The sequence below is a fragment of the Panulirus ornatus genome, chromosome 23, assembly GCF_036320965.1.
Source record: "Panulirus ornatus isolate Po-2019 chromosome 23, ASM3632096v1, whole genome shotgun sequence".
NCBI classification, from domain to species: Eukaryota; Metazoa; Arthropoda; class Malacostraca; order Decapoda; family Palinuridae; genus Panulirus; species Panulirus ornatus.
In genome coordinates this window covers 2,634,189-2,651,247 of record NC_092246.1, presented here as the reverse complement: position 1 = coordinate 2,651,247, position 17,059 = coordinate 2,634,189, and the positions used below count along the sequence as shown (strand labels likewise).

Genomic DNA, 17,059 nt, shown 5'->3' with positions numbered 1-17,059 from the left:
ACACGGGCCCTCTTAGGGTAGGGTCCGCACCGGGTTCAAATCCTGGTCGCGGCAAGAAGCCCACACCCAAACTAGGAGTCTACGTCTTCCCTAGCTTAAGCCAGTGTGCATGTTTGTTTGTCTGTATACCCATATAGGAGGAAAGACGTGTTGAATTTATTCAAGGTTAAGAGACGGGGTAACAAGAGTGTAAAAATCGCTCCCCTCAGCGCACAAAAAAGTAATCAAAAAAGTAATCAGATAGTAATCACTAAAGCCAGAGGCCCTTCACACCATCCGTATCTTCGATATTCGTATGTAACGAAGGATTACGAAAGGGTTAGCTACGATTACGAAATCAGTTTGTATGGACGTAAAATGTTACGAATATACGGTTTGACTTGGGTTCGACGGGGGAGCAGTGTTTGACTTGGGTTCGACGGGAGAGCAGTGTTCAAGAAGTCTCTTGCTGTTGTCTCGCAAGGTTATCAAGGTTTAAGTGTGTCTCTGTGATATATAACGTGTGATAAGAGCACCAGCTAGAGAGTGGGGTGTTTCATGAGGGTATATCATTTTGTTTATCGTTTTATTAGAGTAAGTGTGTGTGTGAGTGTGTGTGTGTGTGTGTGTGTGTGAGTGTGTGTGTGAGTGTGTGTGTGTGTGTGTGTGTGTGTGTGTGTGTGTGTGTGTGTAAGTGTATCGTCTCTTAAGTGCATCGGTCTTTAAGGACACTGTCGTACTTTGTATAAGAGTATCGTTTCATAAGTGCATGATTCCACAAGACCATTGCTTTCTGAGAGTAACATGTCTCCTACTTTTCGTAAGTGTTCCCTGTCATAAGTGTGTCGTAAGTCCGTCGTTTCACAAGGGCATGATGTCATAAGTGTGTCCTTAAGTGCGTCCTTTTGTACAATGAGTGTATCGTATAGTGAGTGTATCATGCTTAAGTAATACTGGGTAATGAGTGTGTATCATGAGTGCCTCGTGCTTGCTGTCATTGCATAGGTGAGTAAATCTTCCTCACAAGTGCATGGCATCATTCAAGCATCGATGTGTGAGCACATGATTCCTCAAGTGTGTCATTGGCTGTGAGTGTGAGTCACAAAGTTGTCCTCGGAACTCCAAGTGCGTTGGAGTGGGAGCTATGTCCTCGAGGCCACGCCTCGTCCTTCACTTTACTTGGTCCTCAAGGGTGAGGATGGCTTGCCCTCCGGCTGTTGAATGACCGGTCTATTTCCGCACTGTATTGCTCCGAATTCCTCTCTCTTATTTTGTTCAGTTATCATAGTGAGTGATTTTTTTTCTCTCTTGCATTTCACTGTATTTTCAGTACTGTATCCTTCTTGCATTTCACTGTATTTTCAGTACTGTATCCTTCTTGAACGTGGTTTGAATGGTGTATTCTTGCTTGCTGACTGCTATGAGAAGTCAGCTACCGTAGTTTTCGCTGTATTTCTTAATTGCTGTATCTCCAATTAGGCGCTATACTTTGCCTGATCAGATGCTGTATTATTCTTGATTACAGGATGTATCCTCCTGATTTCAGATGTTTTGATGTGATTAAATGCTGTATACTTTCTGGTTAAACGTTGTAACACTCCTAATTCATTGTTGTATTTTCTGTAATAGGTCAGGGTACAGTTGTCCATCGCTGATTATGAATATTTTCGCCTCATAATTTGTTGATGTATTTTGGGTTACTAATTAATTTCATTTTCCTTTTTTTTTTAGCATTATTTCACGTATCTATACAATTGTATTGTCTCGATTAATGTATTGTATTTTGGGCATCTAATCTTGCTCTACATAGCGATAAGTTGGGATATAGTTTTTTCCTTTTGATTATGGCAATGTATTTTTCTTTGATGGGGTTACAGATTGCCTTTGCGCTTTGATGTTTGCTTTGGGAGTGTCTATAGATTGTGTCATGCTTGCTTACAGAAGCTTCGGACTGTATTTTCATGGTTTGATATAAGTAATTTGGAACAGTGGCGCTTGAAAATACCAATGATGGTTTTTTCTTTCACCTGATTAGTGTTTAAAACAATCCTAATCACAATGTAGAGACAAAAGGAAGGGTGAAGGAGAAAGAAATTAAATCAGTACCGATCGTGTGTTCACCGTTCAGTGAGGGTTGGTGGCGAGGAAGCGCTAATTGAACAGAAGAACGTAAGGAGGATTAAGTGAGAGGGTCGAGAGAACTCTGGTGGGATGGGAGACAGTTCAGTGATGAATTAGGAAAATATAAGGGATTGCATAAATGAGCATCTGTTTTGGATTCTCTGAAGGGACGTGAACTCTACATAATCTATAGGTACAGGTAAGCTATAAGAAATGCGAAGATGTAAAGATGTAGACAGGAGAAGTAAATACGTGACGAGGGAATTCATCGAAAGAAAATAACAACCACTTGTTGGCCAGAAGCAAAATTCAGGTATAAACAGTTTGATGGGCTGGCGAGGAAAAGTTATATACCGTCATGGGTGTTGGTACGGGAAGGAGAGTACATAGCGTAAATGATGGAAGGAGCCAGTGAATGAGGCGGGAAGTTCTTGAGAGTATGTTGGGTGGCGGCGGCGGCTGCTGCTGCTGCCGGAGGGAATGATTGGAGATCGTTTGAATACAAGCGTCTTGTGTGTGTGTGTGTGTGTGTGTGTGTGTGTGTGTGTGTGTTAGGGCTTTAGGCCTATCAACTGCCAGGGTCATTAAGGCCGTCAGCGGTCAAGGTACAACCACCAAGCGGATAATCTTCAGCACCATCTTCAGGTGGTAAGGATAATACTTCTAAGACCACGTACACGCCTCACAGTGTGTGTGTGTGTGTGTGTGTGTGTGTGGCTCTTCGTGAAAGTGGGAGAATGAATAGAGATGTAAGGGTCTCGTCTGACGACTTGCCTTGGTGTGAAAAAAAAAAAAGTTGAATAGATGTGGAGAGTCGTTGTTATCAATGTGCTGGTCCTCATTATTCACTTTGCTACACTGAATGTAAGTTGAGGAAGCGTAGGAATGTTCAGTCAGGCTTCCTGCAACCTTAGGTTATAGGAGCTGGGTAAAAGGATGTGATGGGATGGGATAAGATGGGATATCTAGTGTTAAAGTAGAGGGTCATTCTTGAGCTGAATTAAAGAGTCAGGTTGGTGTTGAAGTAGGGGTCATTCTAGAGCTGAAGTGAGTTCATGTTGCAAACGTTGAGATGGAGGTCGTATGTTGACTGAAGTGGGATCATACCATATTTGAACTGAACTCACACAGGAGTTAAAGTGGACTGATACTGGAGTTTACATGTTTACATGAGAAAGACAGACAACAGGAGGCCTAATTGGCCCACCACTGGGTTGTCTTACGTAAAAAAGAAAAAAAAATAAGACAACTTCAGATAAATGTGATTCCTCTCAGTAGTTCTTTTTTAAGCTATCACCGACTTTCCGCTGCTGCACACACACACACACACACACACACACACACATAGACACACAAACTGCTTATAATCTATTTCCATTCTCGCTTTTACGTTTCCAAGGTCTGTCGTCTTTACAGTGTACGAAACAGATGTATCAACTTTCGTTCTTAATGATTGTGTTCCCAGAAGTCTACTGAGGGGTTTATGAAATATAAATCGTTAATGCAAGGGAGAGTCTATGGCGCCAATGAGAAATTTAATTGCTTAACGTAAAGTATGCGAAAAGAACCTTTTCCCCTCACCCAATCTACTGATGACAAAAGTGATGGGAAACGATTGGTAGATTAGATGTGACTCCTGTGGAAATGATTGTTGGATTGGGGATTCGATACCTTTTCATGAAGGAAATAGATTTTGAAAGGTGTGCAACTATGTTTTCGCACTCCTTTGTGTAAGCATCTAAGAGATAGAAATAGACTATCATTAAAAATCATTGGTATATAATTGGGTTTCAACATGGAAATAGATCTTAGAAGTAATGATATTCAAATCTATCTCGTATCCTTGTACTTTTGCATGAAAGAAAAAGAAAAAACATACATGTAATATATTTTGTGAACATTATCATCGTAAAATGATAGGTAGATAAGAGGAGATTCGGTTTTCTTTAAGTAAATAGATCTTTTCTTGAAGGGGGAAAAAAAAATGGTGGAATTCAAGTCCATTTCGTACTCCTTTCCAGTGCTCTGAGACCACGTCAATGGCCACTAACGACCCTCCAAGACAAGCCACACCAAAGTTAATCCAATCTCTTTTTGGAGACGGGAATGATCAAAGGAAAAATCATTCACCATTATCTAATTGACCACTTACACGGCCATCAAAATTTTTAGCCTCCACGGGTGATGGTGGTGGTTAGCGGTGGTGATCAGCGAGGATATTTTCTGATGCTTCCTACACCAGCGGTGTGAGGGGAACGAAACGACACACACACACACACACTTACACACACACACACACACACACACACACACACACACGCGGGTTGGTCCACCAGCGTCTGCAGGAGCACGAGTAAAGGAGGCAAGGGTTTTGGAAGCATCCATCCGAGTCATGCCTGTATACATGGCTGTAATGATCATATATATATATATATATATATATATATATGGCAGCATCACCCAGACTAACAGAAGTTTAAGGAGTTCAGTGCGAGAGTTCTCGGGCGCCTGACTGTAAGTGATCAACCATATCCTTCATGTACTGGAGTCTAGCACCCGTGGATCTCTCCTGTGGTCCTACATAACGAAGAATAAGACTGCTACTTTCCAGACCTCTGGAACACTGGAAGGTAAAAGGCTGGTGGGATGAAGATGTATGTCTTTAAGGGAGCTAGTGTTCATGGCTGTCTGTACATTGTGGTGTCAAAACTGTACGAACCATATGCAAATTGTCGGGTTGCTGGTACTGAAACCATCTTAGACTCTGTATAGATATACGAACACGAGATATTCAAAGGAATACCACAATGCAGGAGTCTACTACAGTTCCCCATGACTCGCCATAGCCAGCATCAGTAACACAGAGGAATATACAGGAGACCCTCGGGAGGAGGCTGGGAGGAAGAAAGTAATTAATTTAAGCAGAGACTGGATGACATAACTGTCCTTCGAGGGTCGGGTAATTGCAGCTTGGTGTGTGTGTGTGTGTGTGTGTGTGTGAGAGAGAGAGAGAGAGAGAGAGAGAGAGAGAGAGAGAGAGAGAGAGAGAGAGAGAGAGTCGGCTGATGACACACACACACACAGGAGATATGCTGGATATAGGATATAATTTTTCCTCCTGAGAAAATGAAATAACTTGGAATCATGCTAATAATAATAATGGTAATAATAATAATGATGATAATGATAATAATAATAATAATAATAATAATAGTAATAATAGTAATAATGATAATAGTAATAATAATGATAGAAGCAACATCAAAATTAATGATAATGATGATAATTATTATAACCACGATCATGGTCATCATCATCATACCGATTTTATTGGATGAACTGCAGCGAAATGCTGGAAATACAAAGAGAAAATAATGAAGGAATAAATACGGGTTGTGAAAAGGAAATTTTATCCATTGTTTACGCAGATGCGATGGTAAAGGATTCTGATTCTGATGAGGGTCGTTCTTGTAGCCGACTGTGAGAGTTCGCATGGGTTCGATGAGGTTATGGCGTTCAATTGCAACTTGGGGTCAAGGGATCCTACGTGGCAGGGGGTGATCGTGGCGAGGTGATTGCAGTGGCTTCATCACGAACTGTCGGATGAGGTTTGGGTGATGGTTAGAGCGAGTTTTGAGAGCTTGGTAGGTGGTGTGAGAGGAACTGAGGATGATCTTGCCTGCTCTTTTCCGCTCTCGCGAGCTGGCTGCTTGTTTACCCACCCCGGTAGTTAGACCACGTAACGTTCCGCAAGTCATTATATCACATGATTACCCTGTGGCCTTTGACAAGTCAAGGCTGGATCGTTGCGACGCCTGTTTCTTTACCTACACTGCTAAACTTTAGAACTCTTTACCTTCTCGTGTCTTTCTCGAGAGCTACAAGAACTTGTCCCATTTTCAGAATGCAGGTTTACAGCTTACTCGAAATGGGGGCCATTTTCCATCCTCTCTCGTTATTTATCTATTTCTTTATCCCTTTTCGTAAGTCGTTTAAGGCATGGCTTCGATGAGGATGTATTTTTTTTTCGAGAGTGGAGTCTTCGAAGTCCTTGTGTAATGGATAAAAAAAGGAAAGACCAGACTGGGAAAGCACAGATGAATTGGGAAGAGGGAATTTTGTTTTGGGGTTCTGGAGTTCAGGTGCAGTAGCCCAAGCGTCCTGGATCGACGAAGAATGTAGAGACGATAGCTGGAGGATCCGATGGTGCTGACGTGTTCCATCCACCTTAGTTTTTTGTGCGGAGTGAGACACTAGGAAGTTTACTGGACTGCGCAACCTGGAGGTGGCCGAGGACTGGAAATGAGTGTGACGTGCATAACTACGGTCTCCTACTGACTGACGGAGACGCGGCTGACGGTGGTTGGAGACAAGGCTGACGATAGTTCATTCCTGGAGGCAGGTCGTTGAGGGTGTTCCATAGGCTGATGCAGTTAGGAGTGCTGTTGTCAACGCTGATATCAATCTTGAAATTGTCGACGTATTTCCATCGAGCTGGTGCGTCCATTAAGATATCAGTTATAAGGAGAGAAACAGAATGGTCTCTTCTTTGTTTTCTGCGGGACGCCACAGGTGAGGAACAGACGACGCTCACAGGGCTAGTCCGTAAGCCACAGAGTGTGATCTCAGCAACCCGGAGTTGATGGCTTTGTTGACTGTTATGCTGTGGTTGACTAAGTCACTAAGTCACCACATTTGGTTAAGTCAACGAAGGTGTTGTGTAGTAGTGTTAGTGGAGGTAGCATGACGCTCTCTCTCTCTCTCTCTCTCTCTCTCTCTCTCTCTCTCTCTCTCTCTCTCTCTCTCTCTCTCTCTCTCTCTCTCTAAATACTTCTAGCTTTGTAACCTCACTTATTCTTTGCTTCCGAAAATTTCCCCGAAGCTCATGTTTCTCCATAAAATTTGTCAGACCCAAGAAAAATTTCTGTCTGACTCTATTAGCCGTATAAGACGACGACTAGAGCGGGGCTAAATGGGATGGTCCTGAGGGGGGGGCGGCGAGAGATGGGAAAGAAAGCATGTGAAAGACAGAGTGAGGGAGGAAGAGAGAAAGAGAGGCAGCAGCTGGGACAGGAACCCAAGCGAGTGTCGGAGTCTTGTGTGTGCTACACCTCTGGATTGTTGGTTGGGCTGGAGCTGTAGACGATCAGGTTGATTAAAACGGGAAACATGACAGCGCACACATTACTGATGAATATAGATCAATAATTGTACTGCATTGTGGGTGAGGGTTTTACTATATGGGTAAGAATAGGAGGGAACAGACTGGAAGGAAGGTGGATATAAAATAATCTGGAATGAATAAAGAGAGAGAGAGAGAGAGAGAGAGAGAGAGAGAGAGAGAGAGAGAGAGAGAGAGAGAGAGAGAAGAGGGAGGGAGGTGGAGGGAGCTGTTGGTGGGGGTTATCGGGAACAGTGGGGAGAGGGAAGGGGGGGCGGGGGGGAGAGAAGGAGGGGTTGCTAGGGCGGTGCATTGGAAAATATTAACGGTTAGTTGTAGTATCGATCACTCTCTCTCTCTCTCTCTCTCTCTCTCTCTCTCTCTCTCTCTCTCTCTCTCTCTCTCTCTCTCACCTCTCTCTCACTCTCTCTCTCTCCCAACCTCTCTCTCTCTCTCTCTCTCTCTCTCTCATTCCAAGACTACTTCATCTACTTTTCTCCACGTCTCTCCTCGCTACCTTCCCCTGATGGTAACATTCTTTCCTCCACTCTGCATGAATGACCTCAACTTACTGTCGTGTCTCCAGTCTCAACTTTCTCCAACTTTATTTTCCTTATCGATCAAGAAACAAAATCGTCTACTCTTTCATCCTAGTCGGCCAGAAGTGTGCAAAGGAAGCTTCAGGAAGGAGTCGCTTAGCTCACTGTCCAAAAGGGAAAATGATATATAACACAGTGGTGTTGTAAAGATATTAGAAAAAGATGAATGTTGAAAAAGAGACGAGATAATAGAGTGAAAAGCTTTCAATTTATAGCTCACAGGTAGTGTCACTGTGATTTGATTAAACCCTGTTTGTAGGTGAATCCGAAAACCGATCCCATTTGTGGATGTGGTTGATGACAGAATGGCTCAGCTTATTGATGAGATAGGCCAAGTAATAGGAACGGTAGTAGGCCTAGTTTATACTTAGCTGTAATAGGCTTAAATTCTCCAATTTATCGATCTTATGAGGACATGTTCTACATGAAGAAGGTAGAGTCAAATATGGTTTCAGAACCATCAAAGGAATAAGAAGAAACAAATGACTAAATCTCACTAGTAATACCAGAACGCCGTCTATGGATTTTCCCGTCGCGTGAAGATAAAAAAAGAGGGTCCACAGGTAAGGCCGAGTTGGCAACAGTTGTACCAAGAGTCCGAAAGAATGAGGTGATTGGCTGCTGTCATTTCACTGGCCAATCGTTGGACAGTGTTCGCCGACCAATGGCGTGCCGGGGTTTTGGCTCGATTCATGTAAGGTTCGGACCGACGGAACATCACAATATTACAATAACATGGGAAAAAAATACCTCTAGGGTTCGATTCTCTTTCTACCGAAGAGTAATAGATACCAGAAGGCTCAGTCAGATTCCATATTTCATTGGGGTATAAAGGATGAGATCCAATATGGCTGATTCAAAAAGCAATTCCATTTCAGTGGCTTTGAATTATTTTTTTCTCTTTTTTTATGATATCGGTCCTTATGCACTTGGAACTTTGACCTTATGCATGAAAGAATAGTTGGATATTACCGATTCTTCTTTTGATAAATAGTATTAACGATATTTTCTCTATATTGATAGATAAGATAGATTTTGATATTTTGTTCATGCTTAGATCTTTTGCTGCTCTTTTTTGTTGTGTTTTTAGTGTCATCATTCATATTGATATGACCTCTGACCTCTGCTGGCTATTGTGCTGACCTTGTCCGTCATATCCTCTTCAAGGAAGTGCGTTGATCTTGCAAGAAACTTAGCATGGAGTGCGTTGATCTTGCCAGACACTTAGGGTGGAGTGCGTTCATCTTGCAAGACACTTAGGATGGAGTGCGTTCATCTTGCAAGAAACTTAGCATGGAGTGCGTTGATCTTGCAAGAAACTTAGCATGGAGTGCGTTGATCTTGCAAGAAACTTAGCATGGAGTGCGTTGATCTTGCAAGAAACTTAGCATGGAGTGCGTTGATCTTGCAAGAAACTTAGCATGGAGTGCGTTGATCTTGCAAGAAACTTAGCATGGAGTGCGTTGATCTTGCAAGAAACTTAGCATGGAGTGCGTTGATCTTGCAAGAAACTTAGCATGGAGTGCGTTGATCTTGCAAGAAACTTAGCATGGAGTGCGTTGATCTTGCAAGAAACTTAGCATGGAGTGCGTTGATCTTGCAAGAAACTTAGCATGGAGTGCGTTGATCTTGCAAGAAACTTAGCATGGAGTGCGTTGATCTTGCAAGAAACTTAGCATGGAGTGCGTTGATCTTGCAAGAAACTTAGCATGGAGTGCGTTGATCTTGCAAGAAACTTAGCATGGAGTGCGTTGATCTTGCAAGAAACTTAGCATGGAGTGCGTTGATCTTGCAAGAAACTTAGCATGGAGTGCGTTGATCTTGCAAGAAACTTAGCATGGAGTGCGTTGATCTTGCAAGAAACTTAGCATGGAGTGCGTTGATCTTGCAAGAAACTTAGCATGGAGTGCGTTGATCTTGCAAGAAACTTAGCATGGAGTGCGTTGATCTTGCAAGAAACTTAGCATGGAGTGCGTTGATCTTGCAAGAAACTTAGCATGGAGTGCGTTGATCTTGCAAGAAACTTAGCATGGAGTGCGTTGATCTTGCAAGAAACTTAGCATGGAGTGCGTTGATCTTGCAAGAAACTTAGCATGGAGTGCGTTGATCTTGCAAGAAACTTAGCATGGAGTGCGTTGATCTTGCAAGAAACTTAGCATGGAGTGCGTTGATCTTGCAAGAAACTTAGCATGGAGTGCGTTGATCTTGCAAGAAACTTAGCATGGAGTGCGTTGATCTTGCAAGAAACTTAGCATGGAGTGCGTTGATCTTGCAAGAAACTTAGCATGGAGTGCGTTGATCTTGCAAGAAACTTAGCATGGAGTGCGTTGATCTTGCAAGAAACTTAGCATGGAGTGCGTTGATCTTGCAAGAAACTTAGCATGGAGTGCGTTGATCTTGCAAGAAACTTAGCATGGAGTGCGTTGATCTTGCAAGAAACTTAGCATGGAGTGCGTTGATCTTGCAAGAAACTTAGCATGGAGTGCGTTGATCTTGCAAGAAACTTAGCATGGAGTGCGTTGATCTTGCAAGAAACTTAGCATGGAGTGCGTTGATCTTGCAAGAAACTTAGCATGGAGTGCGTTGATCTTGCAAGAAACTTAGCATGGAGTGCGTTGATCTTGCAAGAAACTTAGCATGGAGTGCGTTGATCTTGCAAGAAACTTAGCATGGAGTGCGTTGATCTTGCAAGAAACTTAGCATGGAGTGCGTTGATCTTGCAAGAAACTTAGCATGGAGTGCGTTGATCTTGCAAGAAACTTAGCATGGAGTGCGTTGATCTTGCAAGAAACTTAGCATGGAGTGCGTTGATCTTGCAAGAAACTTAGCATGGAGTGCGTTGATCTTGCAAGAAACTTAGCATGGAGTGCGTTGATCTTGCAAGAAACTTAGCATGGAGTGCGTTGATCTTGCAAGAAACTTAGCATGGAGTGCGTTGATCTTGCAAGAAACTTAGCATGGAGTGCGTTGATCTTGCAAGAAACTTAGCATGGAGTGCGTTGATCTTGCAAGAAACTTAGCATGGAGTGCGTTGATCTTGCAAGAAACTTAGCATGGAGTGCGTTGATCTTGCAAGAAACTTAGCATGGAGTGCGTTGATCTTGCAAGAAACTTAGCATGGAGTGCGTTGATCTTGCAAGAAACTTAGCATGGAGTGCGTTGATCTTGCAAGAAACTTAGCATGGAGTGCGTTGATCTTGCAAGAAACTTAGCATGGAGTGCGTTGATCTTGCAAGAAACTTAGCATGGAGTGCGTTGATCTTGCAAGAAACTTAGCATGGAGTGCGTTGATCTTGCAAGAAACTTAGCATGGAGTGCGTTGATCTTGCAAGAAACTTAGCATGGAGTGCGTTGATCTTGCAAGAAACTTAGCATGGAGTGCGTTGATCTTGCAAGAAACTTAGCATGGAGTGCGTTGATCTTGCAAGAAACTTAGCATGGAGTGCGTTGATCTTGCAAGAAACTTAGCATGGAGTGCGTTGATCTTGCAAGAAACTTAGCATGGAGTGCGTTGATCTTGCAAGAAACTTAGCATGGAGTGCGTTGATCTTGCAAGAAACTTAGCATGGAGTGCGTTGATCTTGCAAGAAACTTAGCATGGAGTGCGTTGATCTTGCAAGAAACTTAGCATGGAGTGCGTTGATCTTGCAAGAAACTTAGCATGGAGTGCGTTGATCTTGCAAGAAACTTAGCATGGAGTGCGTTGATCTTGCAAGAAACTTAGCATGGAGTGCGTTGATCTTGCAAGAAACTTAGCATGGAGTGCGTTGATCTTGCAAGAAACTTAGCATGGAGTGCGTTGATCTTGCAAGAAACTTAGCATGGAGTGCGTTGATCTTGCAAGAAACTTAGCATGGAGTGCGTTGATCTTGCAAGAAACTTAGCATGGAGTGCGTTGATCTTGCAAGAAACTTAGCATGGAGTGCGTTGATCTTGCAAGAAACTTAGCATGGAGTGCGTTGATCTTGCAAGAAACTTAGCATGGAGTGCGTTGATCTTGCAAGAAACTTAGCATGGAGTGCGTTGATCTTGCAAGAAACTTAGCATGGAGTGCGTTGATCTTGCAAGAAACTTAGCATGGAGTGCGTTGATCTTGCAAGAAACTTAGCATGGAGTGCGTTGATCTTGCAAGAAACTTAGCATGGAGTGCGTTGATCTTGCAAGAAACTTAGCATGGAGTGCGTTGATCTTGCAAGAAACTTAGCATGGAGTGCGTTGATCTTGCAAGAAACTTAGCATGGAGTGCGTTGATCTTGCAAGAAACTTAGCATGGAGTGCGTTGATCTTGCAAGAAACTTAGCATGGAGTGCGTTGATCTTGCAAGAAACTTAGCATGGAGTGCGTTGATCTTGCAAGAAACTTAGCATGGAGTGCGTTGATCTTGCAAGAAACTTAGCATGGAGTGCGTTGATCTTGCAAGAAACTTAGCATGGAGTGCGTTGATCTTGCAAGAAACTTAGCATGGAGTGCGTTGATCTTGCAAGAAACTTAGCATGGAGTGCGTTGATCTTGCAAGAAACTTAGCATGGAGTGCGTTGATCTTGCAAGAAACTTAGCATGGAGTGCGTTGATCTTGCAAGAAACTTAGCATGGAGTGCGTTGATCTTGCAAGAAACTTAGCATGGAGTGCGTTGATCTTGCAAGAAACTTAGCATGGAGTGCGTTGATCTTGCAAGAAACTTAGCATGGAGTGCGTTGATCTTGCAAGAAACTTAGCATGGAGTGCGTTGATCTTGCAAGAAACTTAGCATGGAGTGCGTTGATCTTGCAAGAAACTTAGCATGGAGTGCGTTGATCTTGCAAGAAACTTAGCATGGAGTGCGTTGATCTTGCAAGAAACTTAGCATGGAGTGCGTTGATCTTGCAAGAAACTTAGCATGGAGTGCGTTGATCTTGCAAGAAACTTAGCATGGAGTGCGTTGATCTTGCAAGAAACTTAGCATGGAGTGCGTTGATCTTGCAAGAAACTTAGCATGGAGTGCGTTGATCTTGCAAGAAACTTAGCATGGAGTGCGTTGATCTTGCAAGAAACTTAGCATGGAGTGCGTTGATCTTGCAAGAAACTTAGCATGGAGTGCGTTGATCTTGCAAGAAACTTAGCATGGAGTGCGTTGATCTTGCAAGAAACTTAGCATGGAGTGCGTTGATCTTGCAAGAAACTTAGCATGGAGTGCGTTGATCTTGCAAGAAACTTAGCATGGAGTGCGTTGATCTTGCAAGAAACTTAGCATGGAGTGCGTTGATCTTGCAAGAAACTTAGCATGGAGTGCGTTGATCTTGCAAGAAACTTAGCATGGAGTGCGTTGATCTTGCAAGAAACTTAGCATGGAGTGCGTTGATCTTGCAAGAAACTTAGCATGGAGTGCGTTGATCTTGCAAGAAACTTAGCATGGAGTGCGTTGATCTTGCAAGAAACGTCCACGACTGACTGGCCGTTTTCTCTCCCTCTCTACAGATGGCGCAGCGGTGGAGGCCGGAGGCTGCAGGTGGTTCTGATGGGATGACATGATCCCATGTGTATGAGGTAGGTACATCTACCATTTTGAAATTGATATATATATATATATATATATATATATATATATATATATATAAATGAGACAGAGAGAGAGAGAGAAACAGAGAGTGTTCTGCTTGTAGTTAAATCGTGAGTTAGATATAGCTTTTGTGAGGCTGAATCCGAGTCAGCTGATGAGGGTGGGTAGTGTTCCGTGGAAGAATTTCTCATTCTTGAGGAATCCATTCTTTCCCTGCTACTGATGGTAGCGCAGCCTTTAAGATAGACAGACAGGCAGATAGATAGATAGATGGATGGATAGATAGCTAGTTAGATAGATGTAATTTCGTCACTTGTAGAAACACATTTACATTTTCTTCAGCATCAAAGATTTTGTATTCATTACCTCACATCATCCTTTCTACATATGCCATCCATTCTATACGACCACACATGCACCACACATACACCGTACATGCAACACATCAAAGCCATAGAACCCATGAATAATGCCAAAGTAATGCAAAAGCACCCACCATCCTCAAAGTAAGCGACTCCAAACCCATAAGTAAAAGTAATCCCTACCCCAAAAAAGAGAAAATTCCCCACCCTCCAAGAATAACAGAAACCTCCTCATCCTCCAAGAATGAGAACAATTCCCAACCCTCGAAGAATGAGCAACGTCTCCATCCTTCAAGAATGGGCCAAACCCTCGCCCTCCAAGAATGAGCCAGATCCCTCGCCCTCCAAGAATGATCCAAACCCCTCGCCCTCCAAGAATGAGCAATCGCCACCTTCCAAGAATGAGTAATCCTAGATAATTTCACATGCATCAGGTCCACCCACCCCACCCTCCCTAGACGCGAGGATGATGCTGTTGCGTGCCCATAACACGTCGCCTCCATTAAAAGTTTCCAACCCTCTTAAACGTCGGATTAGAGGCCTGATACCCGAGGCTAGCAAGTTACCCGGGCTGCCGGATGAGCGAGAAGTCCGGTTAAACGGGAGAGAGAGAGAGAGAGAGAGAGAGAGAGAGGAGAGAGAGAGAGAGAGAGAGAGAGAGAGAGAGAGAGCATAAATCAGAGTAGTTATGTCAGTTTAAACCAATATTACGAGGGTTTTAGACTGAGAGTTCGGATAAACGAGAGATACGGTTTAAAGAGGAGGGGAGCATTTCAAGAGTCGGTTATGCAGGACGTAAAACATGAAGGGGTTGAGCGGAAGTTTGGATTCGTTAAAGGTCCGGATAAAGGAAAACAAGTGGAAATTAAACAGGACCGGTGTACGGATAAGAAGTTGGTGATATTCAAAGCGAACGAAGTTTTTTTAGATGAACAGAATTCAGTCTAGAACTGACATTGATGATGGGCTGTATCGTAAAATGGAAATCGCAGACGAGTGTAAGATATGAGAATTCGTAGACGTGACTAACCTGGGATATTGAACTTCAACAGAAATCGACCATCAACAGCAGCAGGCTGACACGAGCCAAGTGATGGACGGGTCTCACAAGTGGCAAATAAGTTTTTCGATATTTGCCAAAATTTTTCACAAATTTGGTAGCTACAATATGACTTTGTTGAGCTTCGAAAGGTGGTACAGTGAGGGAAAAAAAGACAGGTAAGCAGCATATATAGAAGCAATATAAAAGGAGGACAAAAGTCTTGTTTTCATAGGGAAGGTATTCGAAGTCGAGGTAAATAAACTAATCCTCATTCTTTACAATTCACTGATGCATCCCCACCTTTCAAATTGTACTTGGGAAAAAATGTTATAGAGTGCGAGGAGGGTAAAGAGGCAAGGTACCAAGATGATTCTCAAACTAAGAAGCAATTCCAGCAAGAACTGACTAAATTAAACTTGTTTTCCTCAGAAAAGAGAAGGTTAAGAGGTGATCTGATACAAGTATTCAAGATCGTCAAATGTTTTCATTTCGATCAAAGCTGCTGTGTTGCAGGCTGGCAGTGTCTAATTACATCCGTAGTAATAGTTACAAACTCGTAGGCAAACGTACTTCAAATGAATAATTTTTTTTTTCCTGAACAGGATTGTTTACATATGGAGTAACTTGGTAGTTGAAGTCGTTGCGAGTAACACCATACATACATACGTTTGAAAAGAGACTTATCAGATACTTCGCTTCAAGTCCAGAGCTAACATTGTTTGCGCTTCCTTGGATACATATAAACTTTATTAGTATTTCCCCTTGAGTCATGTGCCTGTCTTTCTACTCATAACACACTAATATCTCTGTTCCTGATATACTTTACCACTGCAAACAGCATCGAAAGGACCCTATGGACTGTTCATGTTAGCATTTCTTTGCATTCCTTTTTGTATCCTTTGTGTTTGCATAAGCAAAGACATCTGTCGGCCGGACTTTCCTCTCCACGGACGGATGACAAGCTGGACAGGGAACGTAAGGAAGCCAATGGCGGACACTTAAACTAATTAAATCGATGTTTGCTGGCCGGGGACCATGGCTGCTGACCGGAGGCTAACAGAGGATGTTGTCTTTGTGTGTGTAAGCTTAAATGCGATGCCTTGCGGAGTCTGAAGATCCGTTATGGACGCTTTGGAATATATATATATATATATATATATATATATATATATATATATATATATATATATATATATATATATATTGATGTAGCTCTTGCTGTATTGAAAATGACACTAGGAAATGATGATATCTGAAGCACGTCAGTAATGCAATGGAATGCAATTAGCAACAATTCAATGGGTTCTTTCGAAGCTGTTTGTGTTAGTGGATGAGTTCAGAGACAGAGCGAGTGCAATCAATAAAACCTAACCTTAGATAACTCCTTTGGTCAAGATTGTTAAAACCTTTGATGATCGTGAATACCTCCTGTATCAGATCACCTCTTAAGCCTCCGTTTACTAAGCTAAAAATGTTTCGATCATCTGGACGGTATACTGATTCTCAATACAGCAATCATCTTGGTATTAATGTGGCCTAAACTCTCATTCTCCCTTTCTAACCGCTCCCGTATGCTGCTTACTTTGCTGTAGGCCATCAGAAACTCTGACACAAGTCTTTCTCTCATCTATAGCATGTTGCTCATCAGAGTTCATAATGTGTCTTGTCTTTTTTGTCTTTACTGCTAGTATGCAAAACTTTGCCGTTATCGATAGTAGAATTGTCATCTGTGAAACCAGTCTATCAGTGTGTCCATCATGTCAGCTTGCACCACTTGATGTTCCTTTTCTGTTGTAGTTTAATTTTTCTGCTTAGTGTATATATATATATATATGTATATATATATATATATATATATATATATATATATATATATATATATATATATATGATAGAGAACCTGTCCAAAGACTGATCCTTGTGGCACGCCACTTGTTACATCCAACCACTCTGGACTATGTTGACTGATGATCAGAAGGAGAAAGGAATTCAATAGGGGAATCGGTCACGAAGATGGCTATTGGACATGTAAAGATAAGGTTAGGTTAGGAAAATAATGGGTTAGATGACGAGAAGAGAGGAAAGGTGATAGGTAATAGGAAAGAATGGAGGAGGAGGATTCATAAGGGGGAGAGGGTGTCGGGATGAGTATATAAATTTATGACTAAAGAGGAAATAGAAGACTTTTTGTTTTTTGCTTTTTTAAGGAAGTTGTTTGTTTTTGCCCCTGATTGGTAAGAGAATATTCATATGAATGA

At 42.3% G+C, this 17,059-nt stretch overlaps 1 long non-coding RNA gene across 1 annotated transcript in view; it reads left to right on the top strand.

Moving 5' to 3' along the window:
* Nucleotides 1-17,059, top strand: part of LOC139756713 (uncharacterized) — a 99,132-nt gene that overhangs the window by 22,026 nt on the left and 60,047 nt on the right. Inside the window, exon 3 of the long non-coding RNA XR_011714422.1 lies at nucleotides 13,316-13,384. This is a non-coding gene — a long non-coding RNA (uncharacterized lncRNA). The remainder of the gene's footprint in view (nucleotides 1-13,315; nucleotides 13,385-17,059) is intronic.